General features: G+C 45.3%; 2 pseudogenes; both read right to left on the bottom strand.

Annotated features, from left to right (window-relative positions):
* Nucleotides 1–225: 225 nt before the first annotated feature.
* LOC112392306 (NADH dehydrogenase [ubiquinone] 1 beta subcomplex subunit 2, mitochondrial pseudogene) lies at nt 226–606 on the bottom strand (annotated as a pseudogene).
* Nucleotides 607–13,516: 12,910 nt separating this feature from the next.
* LOC112392387 (protein FAM57A pseudogene) lies at nt 13,517–14,402 on the bottom strand (annotated as a pseudogene).
* Between the last annotated feature and the right edge of the window lie 1,903 nt (nt 14,403–16,305).

Here is a 16,305-nt window from a genome sequence, read left to right as displayed (position 1 = left end):
TTCTTTTACTGCCTTTTAATCTCCCCCTTTTTCTCTTTTAATCTGCTGGGAGGGCTCCTCTATCTGACTTTCCAACTCAGCTGTATCCATCCTGCATTTTATCCCATCTATTTTGTTCTATATTCCAATTCTATTTTCATAGTTGTGTATTAACACTTGGTTTTCTAAGGATTTCTTTTTTTTTTTCATTCTTGACCAAAACTTTAATTTACAACTTAATATACAATATGATGTCTGTAACTTCTTGAAATTCTCACCTGGCTCTTGGAAAGAGTTGAGTCTACACTTTCAGTCTTCATCATCAGGAAGGATACCTAATTCTTCATCCGTCCACTGGGAAGGATCTGGATATGGAAAGTGGCCCAGCGCGGCATCTGAGTCATGCCCAAAGCACCAGAGAATCCAGAACCACATGGTTGCACTGAAGAACTCTGCCTTGATCACCTGGGATCTGGTCAGCTGGGGAAACTGTCTGTACTGGGGCTCGATATGCACACCTCCACCAGCATGACGGACTCCAGCGCCTCCAGCCGCCCGCGTGTGGCGGCCCCTGAAGAAGTGGCCTCCAACGCGCGCTAAAGGCTCTAGACACATCAAAGCCGACATGCCAGCCCACGTTCGGTTAGCAATCCCCAGGCCGCATGGCCGCTTCCCGTCACTTTCTTTGGCGCCCCTCCCAGTGACGTCAGTCAGGATTTCTTATTTTTGATTCATGTTGCTAAGATATTCTTTTATCCTCTTAAGTGAACTGACCAAGATTATTTCAAATTCCTAGTCCATTTTGTTCCAATAATTTGTCTTTGGGGATATATGTGTTAAGTTCTAAACTTTAGGAGTATTAGCTGGGTTTTCTAGTTGTGCCAGTAGAGGTGAATTTTAGGAGCCAGGAGATGGCTGAGCCCCAAGTGAGAGCCCTAGGCATGTTGACTCTTAGTTGCTGTCCCTCCACACAGCAGGCAGTCTCTCTAAATTGTAATTACAGCAAGTCCCCTACGTACGAACCTTCAAGTTGCGAACTTTGAAAGATGTGAACGTGTCCAGAGAAAGGACGAAGAGAGACAAGAGGAAGAAGTAACTGAAGAACCGAAGAGATTCACGACTCAGGAAATGGCAAGGGGATTTTTTATTTGAGGAGGCACTGTTAGTTTTTGAGGCACAGGACCCAAACGTACAACAGTACACGAAGGGTGCAGCAGCCGTTCAGAATGCAATCCAGTGCTACCATGTGTCATTTATGATGAGAAAAAAAGAGCTACTATCCAGACATCACTGGACCATTTTTTCAAGAGGATAGATAGAATTGAATCCAGCAAGGAACCAGAACCTCTGCCATCAAAGTCAGGCATGAGTGAAACAGCAGCTTGCCCTCCACCTCCTATAGCTGACGATCCTTCAGCTCTACCATCTCCCACGTCCTCTCCCTCCTCCAGTCAGTAACTCTTCTTGCCTGTTCACTCGATGCCAGCCCCTGCATGCCAGCTGTTGTACTGGACTACTGTACTTTTCAAGGTACCGTACTGTAAGACTAAAAATGTTTTCCTTATTTTTTATGTATTATTTGTGTGAAAAGTATTATAAACCTATTACAATACAGTACTATATAGCTGATTGTGTTAGTTGGGTACCTAAGCTAACTTTGTTGGACTTACGAACAAATTGGACTTATGAATGCGCTCTCAGAATGGAACTCGTTCGTATGTGAGGGACTTACTCTACTCAGTTCTGGAAGTTTGAAGGCAGTAGAATGGAGGATTGGGTGAATGTCCAAAGGCAACTGCTTACTCCCTAACTCTTTCTTGGACACCAGCATCCTGGGATTGTTCCTGCTGATTTCTGTGGTGAAGGGACAGCCAATGATTTTCTCAAGGCAACTATAGAAAAGTCAAGAGCAGGATCTGAAATGCATTCTTCCAATAACCCAGCCATTCCATCCATAGATCTATACCCACAGAAATGCATACATATATTCACCAAAAGATGTGCTAGAATATTCACAGCAGCTTTATTCATAAGAGCCCCCAACAGGCAACTACCCAAATATCCATCAATGGTAGAATGCCAAAATAAATTGGGTGTACTCTCCAGCAACGAGGATGATTGCTCCACAACTACACACAGCAATGTGGATGAATTTCACAGACTTCAAGTTGAGCAAAAGAAGCTTCCTACAGACTCATGCTGTAGAAAGTATAAAAGCAGGCTAAATTTGTGTCTAATGGGTACCCTGGGGAGCAGTGAATGGAAGTAGGCCCCAGGGGTAGGAGATTGAATGCTGGTTACACATATATGTTCAGTTTGAGAAGATTTGAGCTGTACCTTTCTGACATGTGCACTTATCAGTATGCATATTATACTTCAATAAATTCCTTTTAAAGGTCAAATATTACCTTCAGGAAACAAGAATCATACACACACACACACACCCCCCACACAGGCACATGTGCTCACCTTTCCTTCAATTTATCAAGTCTTGGCCACTCCAGTCACCTTCTGCCCCGCACCACCTGTAGCCACCTGTGCACCCCACACCAGCTCAGGGCAGCCTTCAGTCACCCCAGGGTGTCACACTCTTTCTTGTCATTGTTAATTCCTAGAATCCATGTTTTTTCTGTCCCTTTTTGTCTTGGGGGAGAAGCAACAGAGAATACACCTCTCTGATTAAAAAAATACTAGTACATCTCACACATCTCTAGTCCCACTATCAACATGAACCCATTTGGCTTTGAATATCTATACACACAAACACACCTTGCTTGCCACTGTTCTCTCTCCCTTCTGTCTTCTATTTTCAGATGTCTCAATTTTTGTTGGGTTAGAATAATTCCAGTACTTTCTATGGATACAATACATCAGTGGTAAACTTCTTAAGTCACAGATGAAATGAAAAGATTTTGTAATCAGAACACATGAAAGATCTTACCAGGGATAATATTTTTGTGTCACTCTTTCTCTCAATGGTACGTAGCCATTTTCCCATGTCCAGGTTCAGTGATGGCAATTAGAAGTCTGGTGCCAGCCTAATTCTCTCTCCTTTTTAAAATTTTTATTTTATTATTTAAAAAATTTTTTTGGCCACACCACATGGCATGCAGGATCTTAGTTCCCTGACCAGGGATCGAACCAATGCCCCCTGCAGTAGAAGCACAGAGTCCTAACCACTGGACCGCCAGGGAACTTTTTGTCTCTCTTTTTAAGTAACTTGTTCTGTCTAGAACTTTCTGGGATTGTTGTCTTACTCTTAGAATTCAGGAACTTCACCAGAACAAGCCTGGGAGCGTGTGTCTGTGCGTGCGCACAGTGCCGCCAGAAACTTTGCAAATTCTTTCCATGGGCAGTATTTCGTCCAGCTTGGGAAAATTATCTCTTATTATTACCTTATTACTTACTCTCTTTTTCTGAAAATTCCTACATATTATATATTAGATCTCCTGGACCCTTTAAATAATTTTTTTCTTGTGTGGTTGTTTTCTTATTGTTTTTCTCCGAAGTTTGAGATACTCCTTCCACTTAATTATCCAGACCAACAGATTGGTTGTTTATTTCAATTACTCTATTTCAAGTCTACATTTGTTGAATATTTTAAAATTACTGATATACATAAATTAAATAATTAAAAAATCATTTAATTTAACTAATAAAATTTGTAGCATAGTGGTATCAGAGATCTCTCTCTTTAATAAAGAACTCTTTTCTCTTCCACAAACTCAGTGGAAGCCCCTAATCTAATTAGATGGGTAATTAGAGAACTTCTGAGCTCTCTTGGGAGAGTCACAATGTTCTTTCTTTCTTTCTTTCTCTCTCTCTCTCTTTCTTTCTTTTTGGCTGCATTGAGTCTTCGTTGCTGCATGAGGGCTTTCTCTAGTTGCGGCAAGTGGGGGCTACTTTGTTGCAGTGCGTGGGCTTCTCATTGTGGTAGCTTCTCTTGTTGGGGAGCATGGGCTCTAGGCGCACGGGCTTCAGTAGTTGTAGCACGTGGGCTCAGTAGTTGTGGCTCATGGGCTCTAGAGCGCAGGCTCAGTAGTTGTGGCACACAGGCTTAGTTGCTCCATGGCATGTGGGATCTTCTCAGACCAGGGCTCGAACCCGTGTCCCCTGCATTGGCAGGCGGATTCTTAACCACTGCACCACCATGGAAGTCCCGAGTCACAATGTTCTTTTGCAGGCTGCTGGTGGCAGGTTCCCTGCACAGGCTAGACAGGAGGGTCTTGGGAACAGCAGGCAGTGAAAAGCCCACAAATTTTTGCTCCAGAGGACCTATGATGAAGAGAAAGGCAAATGTTTCCTTCTGTTTTGGACACAGTGCCAGGAGTCTATGGATTTTCTAAGGGCATAGAAAAAGGTTTGAGCCACAAACACACACACACACAAATTGGCTTCACAATTATTGACTGAATATTTGGAGTTAATAAAATTCAAATAAATCTAATAGTAACCTAACCAATTCCATCACTAGGTCAACTGTTAAATTTAGTATCTGTGAAAATGCAGTCTCCATTGAGAAACAACTTGGAGGTCAGACTTCCCCCATTCCGTGAATTCTCTAGCATGCAAAATTGTTGCCAACGAATCTTAATCAATAGTAAATTAAAAGTTATTCATAGTCAAACAGTTTTAATTCTTTTTTTTCCACTAAAAAAGCAGCTTGAAGATGGGATCTTGGTGGATTTAATCCGTTGCTCTGCTGGTGAGGGGTGTAGAAAAGCTTCTCTGTCCATGGTTCTCCCTAGGCTCAATCTCAGGGATTGGGAGCCCTGCTTCTTTTGCTTCTTCCCCAGGCAACCTGTTGAAAGAGGTGGCTACCCTAGGGTATCTCAAACTGTGGTCCCAGGACCAGCAGCATGACACCTAGGAGTTCCGTTAGATATGCAAATTCATTGGCCCCACCTCAGACCCACTAAATCAATCTCTGGGGATGTAGCTCAGAAAATTGTTTTAAGAAGCCCTCCAGGAGATTCTGATGAAGCTTCTTCAGTTCTACTGCCCGATCAGCTGGCTGTCTGGCCTTTTCCTGGCCTCCCTCACCTCCCCTGCCTCTTAGAGCAAAGCCTGGGAGGTTCTTCTAATGGCTAATGGCTGCGCTTTTTCCTGAAGCACCACCCCCTTCCTCAAGGACATTGGCTACTCCTCTCTAAGTACCCCTTATACCTCTTCTCCTGCCACTCCATGATTCCTGCTCCCTCCATTGCTTTCACTTGACCACCCCTCACCCCCTGCTGTGTGATCTAGGCAAAGTGGAGGGGGTGTATTCAAGACCCATCCCCTAGAGTCTACAGCCAATCACCAATAGGAAATATGCTGAGAGAGAGCCCTGCCAAGAAGTATCAACGAGCTGATTAGGAATTAAAATTCAAGAAAAGGGCTGGACGTTGTTCCGTATTTAAAAGAAGAGAATTTGAGAGTTCTTGTGAAGTTCAGTAAATCAAGACTTTTTGAGAGAGTTGTGGAGAGTCCAAACTCTGCATCTCTCTCAAGATTGGTCATCGCCTGAGACCTTGCCCCCCCCAGTACACCCCAAATCCACACCCCAGATCCCTTTCCTGAAGTCCCCACTCCCTGCATTGTCTTCTGTCCTAATCTTAGGGATTCGGGGGTGGGGTTGTTGTCCCTACTGTGGTCTTCAAGGATCCCAACCACTTCCTACCACCCCTCATTTGACTTCGTAAAATCACATCATCCTCTCTCATCACCACTGACCAAAAAATAACAGGAAGAATAACTGGGCTAGAACTGAACCTTTTTTCTATCTGAGCCAGTTGGCTGAGAATATATGGAATCTGGAGAGTGTGCCTCATCATCACATATATTTGTTTCATCTTTTTCTGCTGATCTGGCAAAGCCGAGGGGAACATCAGACAGAGACCCTCCAAACAAGAAACTTTATGGACAAGGAACACCTCAGGCAATGGACCCACCAGGCAAAGGACTCTTCAACGAAGAGACCATCCAGGCAAGATTCCCACCAGCCAATAGATTGTTGAGCCGGTTGTATTCACTGCTCACCCAAAGGGGATCACCACAAAATAGTGGGTTTAACTGCTTTTATTCCCTCTAAACTCCTTTCAATGGGGATTTTATTGTGGAGGAAATCTTGAAAACTTTAGAACCAAGAAATCCTAAGAGGGACCTGTTGGTTTGTGGAGTATGTGTGTGTAATAGAGAGAGAAATACATGTGCTTTTCACGTAGGTGAGTTCATGACTGTATTTGGCTTTGATTGTACGTTTGCAAGACTGCATGTGGGCTCAGTTTTGATGGCACGTGACATTGTTTGGAAGTGTGAAGGCAAGGAGGCATGAGGTCACTCTGATTCCTGACACTGCCCTACTCAGCCCCCACCTCCAGTGCCCACCGTACCAGGCAACAAGGGTCAATGACTTCCCAGGAGGCACAGGGAGCCCATCAACCTATCACACACACACACACACACACACACACACACACACACACACACACACAATTTCGTAGTCAAACATGGCTTTGTCTCACCTGACATTCCTGGAGCCTTCTTCCTCTGTTTCAGAACTGGCTCTGACATGCCCAGAGCCCACACAGTCTGGGCTTTGTTTCTTTCTCTTTCCAGGCACAAGGTCTCCAGACTCTGTGCCCATAAGAAGAGCAGGAACCTGCTGCATCTCACTCTCCATTCTGCTCAGGGCAGCCAAAGAAGCTCAGAAATGTTTATCAGATCATAACCTTCCCCAGATTATAACTTCTGACAGGTTCCCATAGTACTTGGAATAAAATCTTGTTTTTTCAGTCCACAAGCTTGTAAAATTCTATTCTTGTCCTTGGAATAGAGGATTTGGATGACAATATGTCTAGATTTATGTGTGCATGTCTATAAGTGATTCCTCATAAGTACTTTTAGTTTGATTTGAAAACTCAATGCCTTTCTTTGGGTTAGGTGAAACTATTATATTATCCTTTCCCACTGTTCATGGACGTAAAACCCCATGCAGAACCCAGCTGAGGAGGCTGTGTACTTCCAGAACCCAAGGAACCTCTTAAAGACAAAGCCCAGAGGTCCAAGTGAAGCTCTCATAGGGTCCTTGGTACTTGCACCCTTTCTCATTCATTCCTCTAGTTTGGTGCTTCTCAAACTTTAGTTTGCATCAAAATTACCTGGAGGGCCTATTAAAACACAGATTTCAGGCACCACCAGGGTTTCATACTCAGGGAGTCTGGGGGTGGGTAAGAATTTGCTTTTTAAAGAGATTTCCAAGTGATGTTGACACTGCTGGTCAGAGGACCACACTTTGAAAACTACTGTTCAGGTCTGATTCTTCCCCTGGAGGTCCCATCTCCTGGTTTTCTCCATCAAGGCTGGTCATTCTCTGAGCCCCTGCCAATCTCCTGTGTCATGCTGTACCAAAAGCCCCCACCCTCTGCATCTCTTCCATCCTATGATGTTATGGGCTGTCACTGGAAGGTTGTTATCTCTCAGCCATGGCTTTGGTCCCATCCCCAGGGGTCTCCCAGAGCAAACGTCATGAAGGTACATCTCCCTTCCATCTCCACAGACCAGGAGAGCTAACAAGAACAAGTGGATCACTGATGAGAACTTTCCATATGGGTCACTCTGCTGAATATGTCTGGAATCCTGAGTGTTCTCCTCATCATCTTACATGTTTTCCACCTTTTTCTGATGGCCTGGAAAAGCCAAGGGGAACACTCAACCACAGAATCTACAAGCCAAGGAACCAGCAGCAGAGACATTCTTCGGCCATTCAGTCTAACTCTCCAAGGGAATGAGCACAGACACCTCATTCACTTGCTTTGGGTCCTCTCCAGTGCCACACACAGGGCTATTAATTCAAAGGAAAAGTTGAAAGCCGTCAAAGTGAAAAATTCTAAGGAGGAATTGCTGGCTTGCAGACTGTGTACGAGTTTGAATATGTGCAACTGTATATACTGTTTATGCATCTTGATCTATCACTGAGTCCCGCTACATGACCCTTGTTTCTTTTCCTATTCTTACCAACCTCCTTCCCACCCCAGGGCCTTTGTACTTGCTGTTCCCCCTGCCTGGAACTCTTTTCTCCACATCGTCTAGTGACTGGCTCCTCTTGTACTTCAGATCTCAGCCTAGATGTTCCTTCTTAGAGGGGCCTTTCCTGCCCGTTCAACCCCACCCCTCAGTCCCGTGTGGCCCCCGGGGGCCCCTCTCCTTATTCCTCATAGGTGTTGGTCCTCCATTGAATCGTTTCATTTATTTATTTGTGTGTTTTCCCCCCTTCTCTCCCAGCGGTTGTGAATTCCAGGAAAGCCCTGGTCTTGTTTGCCTTAGTTACTACACGGCCCTCAGGGCCCAGCCTAGGTCTAGTATTCAGCAGGCTCCTCACAGGAATATCAGTCTGCCCATTGCACTCAGATTCAATCTGGAAGTGAGCCCCACACACTATATGTTGAACCAATCAAGATTCAAACTGGGAACAATAACGTAAAGGGCAAATAACTGTAACCCAGTGCCCTTATTCACCGAATCAATTAAGAGGGCAGGAAGAAAGGGGATTGGCTAGGTAACACCCCTTACATACAATGAGCCAATCAGAAGCCAGGTCTGGGCACTCGAGGCACACCTATACGGGAGCAGCCAATCATAATGAAGTGGTGGTCAGTAGGGAAACCACGCCCAGTGACTCAAATCCCCAAGACAGCCTCCGGACTGAGAGGCGAAGGGAAGTCCTAGGGACGTTAAAACTAGGTTTGTGATGGGTTATTAGAAAAGCGTGGGGTTGTTTAAGTGTGTATACATGGAGTGTGTGGGGTGAGTTTAGCGCAGGAAAGCAGTTAGAGGGATACATGGAGGGGATAAGGGGGCAGTGGGGGAAGGGTAGACAGAGGAGTTACCAGAGGATAGAGGAGGGTTGAATTGTGTTATAGGGCCATCATGGCTGTTATATAGGAACATACGTGCTGTGGTGGGTTCTGGCTTGGGGTACTGTCCCCTGGTTTGGAGCAGTGTCTGTTTTCAGTGCCTTTCTAGGTAAAGGGGTTGGTTTGGGGGGGGTCCTCATTTCTTGGGAGCTCAGATGTCCCCTCTCTGGGCCCCATTTTCCCATGTCTGCAGATTCCACCTGCCCAGCATCTCCTCCTCAGGCCAAGGTCCATGGCTACTGGGACTGACCCCAGGGACCTAGAGTCCAAGGTTACTCCAATGCAGCAGGTTATCCCGATGCAGAAGGTCTACCTGATGCAGCCAGTCATCCTGATGTCCTTGAATTCCCCAGAAAATGATTATTTGTTTCTCTCCATCATTTCCTTCTTCTTCTTCATTCTGCTGGCAATACGGGCCCTCGTGTTCTCCCTCGAGGTGGGCACCACCCAGCTGTCACCAACTCCCATTTTCCCCAGATCTGCCTCCTCTGTCCCATCCCACCTCCCCGCTCCTCCCTAGTGATCCCTTCTTTCTCCTCTTGGGAGATTTAGTCCCTCCCTCTTCACCATCTCTGTCCTCCTTCCTTTCCAGGAGCCCCCTCTCTGCTCCTCCTCCTCCTCCGGTGTTCTGCCCAGACCTGCACCCTCATCCTGGCTCCCTTCTTTCTTCCTTTTCCACTGAGGTGCTGAACCCTGCCCTTTCCTTCCCCACACCACCATTCCTGGTCTTTCATGCCCCACCTCTCCCCAGGGATGCCCCTCCCTCATCTCCCTCCTCCTTGGAAACACCCCCACCAGCTTGCCTTCATCCCCTCAGACCTGTGAAGCCAACTTCCTTGGGGATCAGAGGAAAGCACTGATCAATTCCAGACTGGCCTTGGGCTTCAGTGTCTCAAGCGTCCCGGTAGGTTCCACTCTGATTATTTGCTCCATTGTAGTCAGAGCCTTGAAGCAGCGAGTATGAGATCATCTTGAAAGCTCACCTCGCTCAGAGCGTCGTGAACTGTACCTCCTGGGTCCTCTTGGAGCCTTTGAAGTACCTGTAACCTACCTGTACTGGGGGCAGTTCCCCTCCATCAAAGTTTTGAGAGCAATGAAGCTTACGAGGAAGTTTCTGCTTTCCATTCATCTCCTGTATGTATGTGTATGTGCACACATGTTCATGTGCCCCTGCGTGTCCACTTCCAAGTTTCACGGGGCTTATTCACGTATTAAATGAACATTTATTGGGCATCCACTGTCCTGTACCAGGCACTGTCTTAGGCCTTAGTAACTCAGTGCTGATTCAGAGAGATGAGGCATTTGCCTCCATAAAACTTGCTCTATATTGAGAGGACACAGAAAAAAAGAGTAAAATGTAAAGCAACCAGATAGTTCTGGGTCAGCGCTGTCTAATAGAACATTCGGCAATGATAGGTATGCTCTGTAATCCGCTCTGTCTAATGTGGTGCCCACTAGTCACATGCGGCTGTCGAGCACTTGAAATGCGGCTGGTGCAACTAAAGAGCTCGATGTTTAACGTAACTTAATTATAATTAATTTAAATTAAATTGGCCACACGTGGTCCTGGGCAGCGCAGTTCTAGGTTGTGTCTAAGCAGAACAGCAAGTGCAAAGTCCCTGAGGCAGGAAGAAGCCTGGCTTGTCCAAGGAAGAAAAAGACTAGTGGGGTTGGTGTGTAGCAATGGGAGTGCTACAAAATAAGTTCAGATGGTGGGAAGGAGGCAGATCACAGAGAGGCTGGAAGGTGACAGGAAGAAGGTTGGATTTTAGATGTGGAATGAAGCCATCGGAGGTATTAAACAGGGAGAACACAGGCACTGGTTTCTGTTTTAAAAAGATTGAGTTCCACGTCTAAATCGAACACAAAAGGTCTCTGAATAGGTTCTGGTGCCAACTCCAGTTTTGGAGGGGTGGCCCCCACACCAACAAGCAACTCTTGGACACCAGATGGATGTCCTACAGTTCAACTCAATTGTGACACTGCCTGGTGCTAGCATTAGATTCCACGGGGCAAGGGCTCAGTCCTACAAGACAGCTCCCACCCTCCCCAACCACTCCAGATGCCAGTTGCAAGACTTAGTTGTTACCTGTGCTTCTGACCACGCAGCTACAGATTGGAGTTTCCTACAACCTCTTCTTAAACTTCAGACACCAGTCACAAGTCTGGGTTGTTACTTGTACTTCCGACTGACTGGCTGTAAATCAGAGGTTCTCACGACCCTCCTCTCGGGATTGATTGATTTGCTAGAGTGGCTCACAGAATTCAGAGAAACCATTTACTTACTAGGTTACCAGTTTATTATAAAAGGATATAAGTCAGGAACAGCCAGATGAAAGAGAATAGAGCAAGGTCTGGGGAAAGGGCACAGAGCTTCCGTGTCCTCTTCAGGTGCAACACTCTTGTCACCCCCACGTGTTCACCAGCCCGGAGGCTTTCTGAACCCATCCTTTTGGGTTTTTATAGAGACTTCTGTCAACTTAAAGAAAAATGCACAATGTAAGAGTTGTGAGCTTAGGTTTTATTCAGAGAACTTACTGAGGACTATAGCCCAGGAAACAGTCTCTCAGTAGATCTGAGGGGACTGTTGTGAAGAAGAAGGGGAAGAAGCTGGTGTGTGTGTGTGTGTGTGTATATATATATATATATATATGTAGTGTATATATATTTGGCTAGGGAATACGTGCAGTCAAGCATACATCTTGGTAAAAGATTACTGCTAGTCACAGAGAACAGATAACTCAAGTTAATGATTTTAGTGCTTTTCTATGTGTGGGAAGATGCAAGAATCTGGGGTCATGAAAATTCTTCCTAAGATATACATCTAACTATCTAAGGGCCCTATTTTTCCAAAGCACAGGGTGCCTTATCCTGTTTTTCATCCTGAATTCCTCTCAGGGTGCACTCTCAGTGAGAACGGGGTGGTGAGTGATGCTCTTTCTGTTTCTTTGTTTTACACTTCATTACATAATCATAATTGATTAAATTACTGGCCATTGGCAATTGATTCAACCTCCAGCCCCTCTCTCCTCCCCAGAGTTTGCGGGGAGGGAGAAGATGGGTATAGAAAGTTCCAACCCTCTGATCACTTGGTTGGTTCCCCTGGCAACCATCCTTCATCCTCAGGTTACCCAAGGGCTTTCCGAAAGTCACCATTGATATAACAAAAGACATCTTGTTGCTCTTACCACAGGAAATTTCAAGGGTTTGGAGAGTTCTGGGCTAGGACCGGGGATGAAGACCAAATATATATATATTTAGTGCAGTTTAGTCACCACAGGGATGACTTATAAAGATATACTGATAGTAAACAAAAAGGTAAAAAAAAATTACAGCATTTTATGTTTTTTAAATGGCACCCATTAAAGACTGAAATAGTCAAAATTTGAGACACTTTTACACACTCAGTACTTCAAAAGTTCACAGACAACAATGAATTAAAAATCACTTTAAAAAATCTAGGTTTTCACTTCTGCTTAGGAAAAAACTTCATGGTGGCAGTTTCTAAAACCCATCCTCGTTGCTCGGGAACAATTCGTGTTGGCACCAGAGGATCCTATTTGCAAATAGTGGGTGAAAGAGTCAGTCCACAGAACATAATTTGGCGAGGGCTGACTTGCACTCTTGCTCTCCAGACTTCTGTGGCTAAATGGCAGTAAGTCAGATAGGAACAGGCTTTGGACCACAAGCTCTGGCTTATCAGGAGGCAGTCTAGATGAGACATCTCATGGTTTGGAATACAGCAGTCCGTTCAGCTTCATATGAAAAGGAAAGTGTCAAAGAGTGGGGTTACCCAGTGAATGGCTTGGTAGCTGTCATTTCACTTTACCCCTATAGTTTTTAACAAGAGCATCCTGTGTGTGGATATGGGGAAAGCTGGGCTTGAGGGACATGCTAAAAAGGGAATAGTATCTGTGACTGTTGACAGCAAGCTTACAAGTTTGACACTGGTCAAACCAAGTCAGCCTGCAGAGGTGCTGACCTGTTGGCCTTCCTACCTACTCAGGTGCTTCAGGTTCCCATCCCTGCCACCTACCCCACCCCGCCAGTGAGACTTCTGATCGGAAGTCGGTAGACAGGAGAATTCAATGTTGGCACATGGATGAAAGGATGAGGCAAAGGACCTACGGGTTATCTAGTAAACGATAAAAAAACTACCTACCCACAACGATTTTCCCAGGCCAACATCACAGGAAAAGAACCAAGTCATCACTTGCTTCTGCTGGCCCAGTATGTGTGGATACTCCCTGAGTGGCTGGAAAGGTGGGGAGCCACCAATATGAGGACCAGGCAGGTGCCCAGCTCCTTATCACCTTGGTCCACCTATCTGCACACCCGTGCTTCCACCTCCCAGAGCCCTTGAAATAAGACCCAGGGAAGGATCCTTGGGCTTCGCATTAAAACCACCTTGCTGCCAGTGGAGGTTTGATGGGATCCAATAGTTGTTACTAAGAAAAAAGTGCTTTTGCAAAAGGGGCAGGTTAGATGCGGGAGGTGATAGGAATACTCTTTAGAAAAAACTCAAGTCCCTCTGCTTGTCAATACCCAAAAGGCTGAGGCCACGTAGGGCACAACCTGCAGTTTGGTCCACGGGAACACTGAGTGGAGGAGGCGCCCTCACTGCCTGACTCATGGAGCAATTAACCATCCTTTTTGGCTGGGGGAGCATCAAAGAGCCGGATGCCTTCTTGCACAGCAGAGAGAACCCGTAGATCTGGGGAGCGATGAGGAAGGCGTTGGCCACACTGCAGTAGAAAGGAATGTGGATGGCACTTGGAGCAGGCTCAGTCCCTGCTGCTGCCGTAGGACCAGTACATGAAGGGGAAAAGGAGGATCCGGCATGAGAAGAAGTGGTCAGCGTGCGGATTCCGTTCACCTTGTACAGCAGCGTGTGCTGCTGCTTTGGCTCAATCAGAACTCTGCCCAGCGACACAAACGGAGTACTCAGTTCTGCCGTGAAGATGCAGCCAGCAGAGAAGTCCCCAAGCTCTCCCCTAAGCCTCTGTGCAACCGGCACAAGGACAAACAGAATAACTGCATGGTGCGTGATCATGAGGCGTTTTTACTGAGGAAGTTTCGAAAAATGGTGAGGGAATGTCTGCTGCTCTGGTCCCCGGTTCGGTACCATTCACAGAGGTACATGGCTTAGGAGTCATAGATCATGTATGGAATCAAAACCCAGACATATTCTCAGGCAAGCCAGTGCCTGTCGGTGATCACGTGGCTCCAGGAGCGAATGATGATGATCCCAGACCCGGTGGCCAACCCAACCTGCACTGAAGAAGCCAGCCTGGTGCTGATCATCACGCAGTCGTTGTGGGTCCAGGCGGGCCGCGCGCGCCGCAGCCCCCAGGTGCAGAGCCCGAAGAGCCCCGAGAAGAAGAGCGAGCCCCAGGCCAGCGGCAGCAGCTTTTTCGCCCTCCGCCCTCCGCCCCCGCCCCCGGCCCCGGCCAGCCGCGACTCCGGCCGCCGGCGGGCGCTGCTGTATTTATTTTTATAAATTGCAATATCACAGTCCCCCTCCATAACAGCTAGGGGAAAAAAGGGAGAAACTAAGAAATTTATATTTTTTAAACATGGCGAAGGGCTTTGGATGCAAATAAGTCTAAAAGAATTAAATTCCAGAGAATAAGGAGCCCTTCCTGCTTAAGTGGACATTGGTGGTCACTCCCTGGGGCACTTGTTGAGTCTGGGCAAGGGGACGTGGAAGAGTGGGCTTACCACGAGCTGACGGACTCTGTTTGGTAAAGAAAAACCAGTGGACCTTTAATGGCTATTTAGGGAGACGTGAGAGATTAGAAACTAAAGGAGCTGAATGTGTGCAATTGGGTTTTCCTGCCTGCCAGTCTTCCCCATAAGATTTTTCTGAATTCTTGCCAAAATGAGTAGCTGGGGTTGGATTAGAAAGTTTGCTCATTGGAAGGAGAAGCAATAAACATGATGAGCATGTTTATAGAACATGACAATTTGATTCTAAAGCGGGTGGCGGGGGTAGGGATAAGTTGGAAGATTGGGACTGACATATACACACTAGTATATATAAAACAGATAACTAATAAGGACCTACTGCATAGCACAGGGAACTCTACTCAATGCTCTGTAATGGCCTATATGGGAAAAGAGTCTAAAAAAGAGTGGATATATGTATATGTATAACTAACTCACTTTACTGTACACCTGAAACTAACAACATTGTATATCAACTATACTCCAATAAAAATAAAATAAAATAAAATGTATGGGGAAAATCAAAGCCTCTAGAAGAGCTACAACAATCTTGAAGAAGAACATGGTTGGGGGTTTACACTATATGACTTTCAATGCTTACTGTAAGACCTACAGTATGACGGTGTGATATTGGTATTAATATAGACAAAGAGACCAGTGAAGCAAAACAACGAGTGCAGACATAGACTAACATGTACACAGGCACTTGGTTTAAGACAAAGGTGCCAGTTTAGTACAATGGGGTCAGGAAAGTCTTGTCAATTAATGCTAATGAAACTGTGTATCAATATAGTGAGAAAATGAATCTTGAATCCTTCCTTACTTCATACCACATCATTTTTTGCATAATGTCAACCTACAACTGTGCTGTCCAGGGTGCTAGCTATGAAATTAATTCAGGATGGATCACAGACCTAGATATGAAAGCTAAACCTATAAAACTTCTATGAGAAAACACAGGAGAGTATTTTTTATAACCTTTGGATAGGTAGACAAAGATTTACTAAAGAAGACTCAAAAAAACCTAAGCATAATATGTAAAATAATTGGACTTTATTAAAATTTAACACTTCTTCTTGTGAAGACACCACTAAGAATGTGAAAAGTCGTCACAAATTGAAAGAAAATATTTGCAAAAAGAAAAAAGCAAGCAGTTCAACATTTTTAATGAACAAAAACATGAACATGCGTTTCACAAAATATAATTTCTACATGGCCATAGCATGTGCAGGGTGATTAACATCCTTCGTCATTAGGCAAACTCAAATTAAAACCAAAATTAAAAAGACTGTTTCAACAAATTTTAGCAAGAATGTAGGAATCCATCTGTATTCATTGGTTGCAAGAAGAAAACCAATTCTTTTACACTACAAGAAGCACAGAGTAGCACTGAGCTGAAAGAAATAGACTGCCAGATATTTCTCCAGCAAAGATAGGTTTATTTGGGATCAGCGGAGAATTGCAGTTGGGGTCTGCGACCATGGTGAGCCATGTGCAAGTCCCCGAAATGCAAGGGAAGGGGGACACTTTTAAGTGGGTAAAAGGAAGTTGGGAAGGCTATAGTAAACAAAGAGCTGAGGGCTTTTCATTGACTGAATCCTTGTCAGGAAAGAAGAGGCATCTTTCTTCTTCCTATTGGGCTCTGCTATTGATTCAGGGCACAGGAGCGCCCCCTTCTGGTCTTCTAGCTCTACTCGATTAA

The sequence above is a fragment of the Neophocaena asiaeorientalis genome, unplaced genomic scaffold (assembly GCF_003031525.2).
Source record: "Neophocaena asiaeorientalis asiaeorientalis breed wild unplaced genomic scaffold, Neophocaena_asiaeorientalis_V1.1 scaffold280, whole genome shotgun sequence".
Lineage (NCBI taxonomy): Eukaryota > Metazoa > Chordata > Mammalia > Artiodactyla > Phocoenidae > Neophocaena > Neophocaena asiaeorientalis.
The sequence above is the reverse complement of the archived record's forward strand: the minus strand, read 5'-3'. Positions and strand labels throughout refer to the sequence as shown.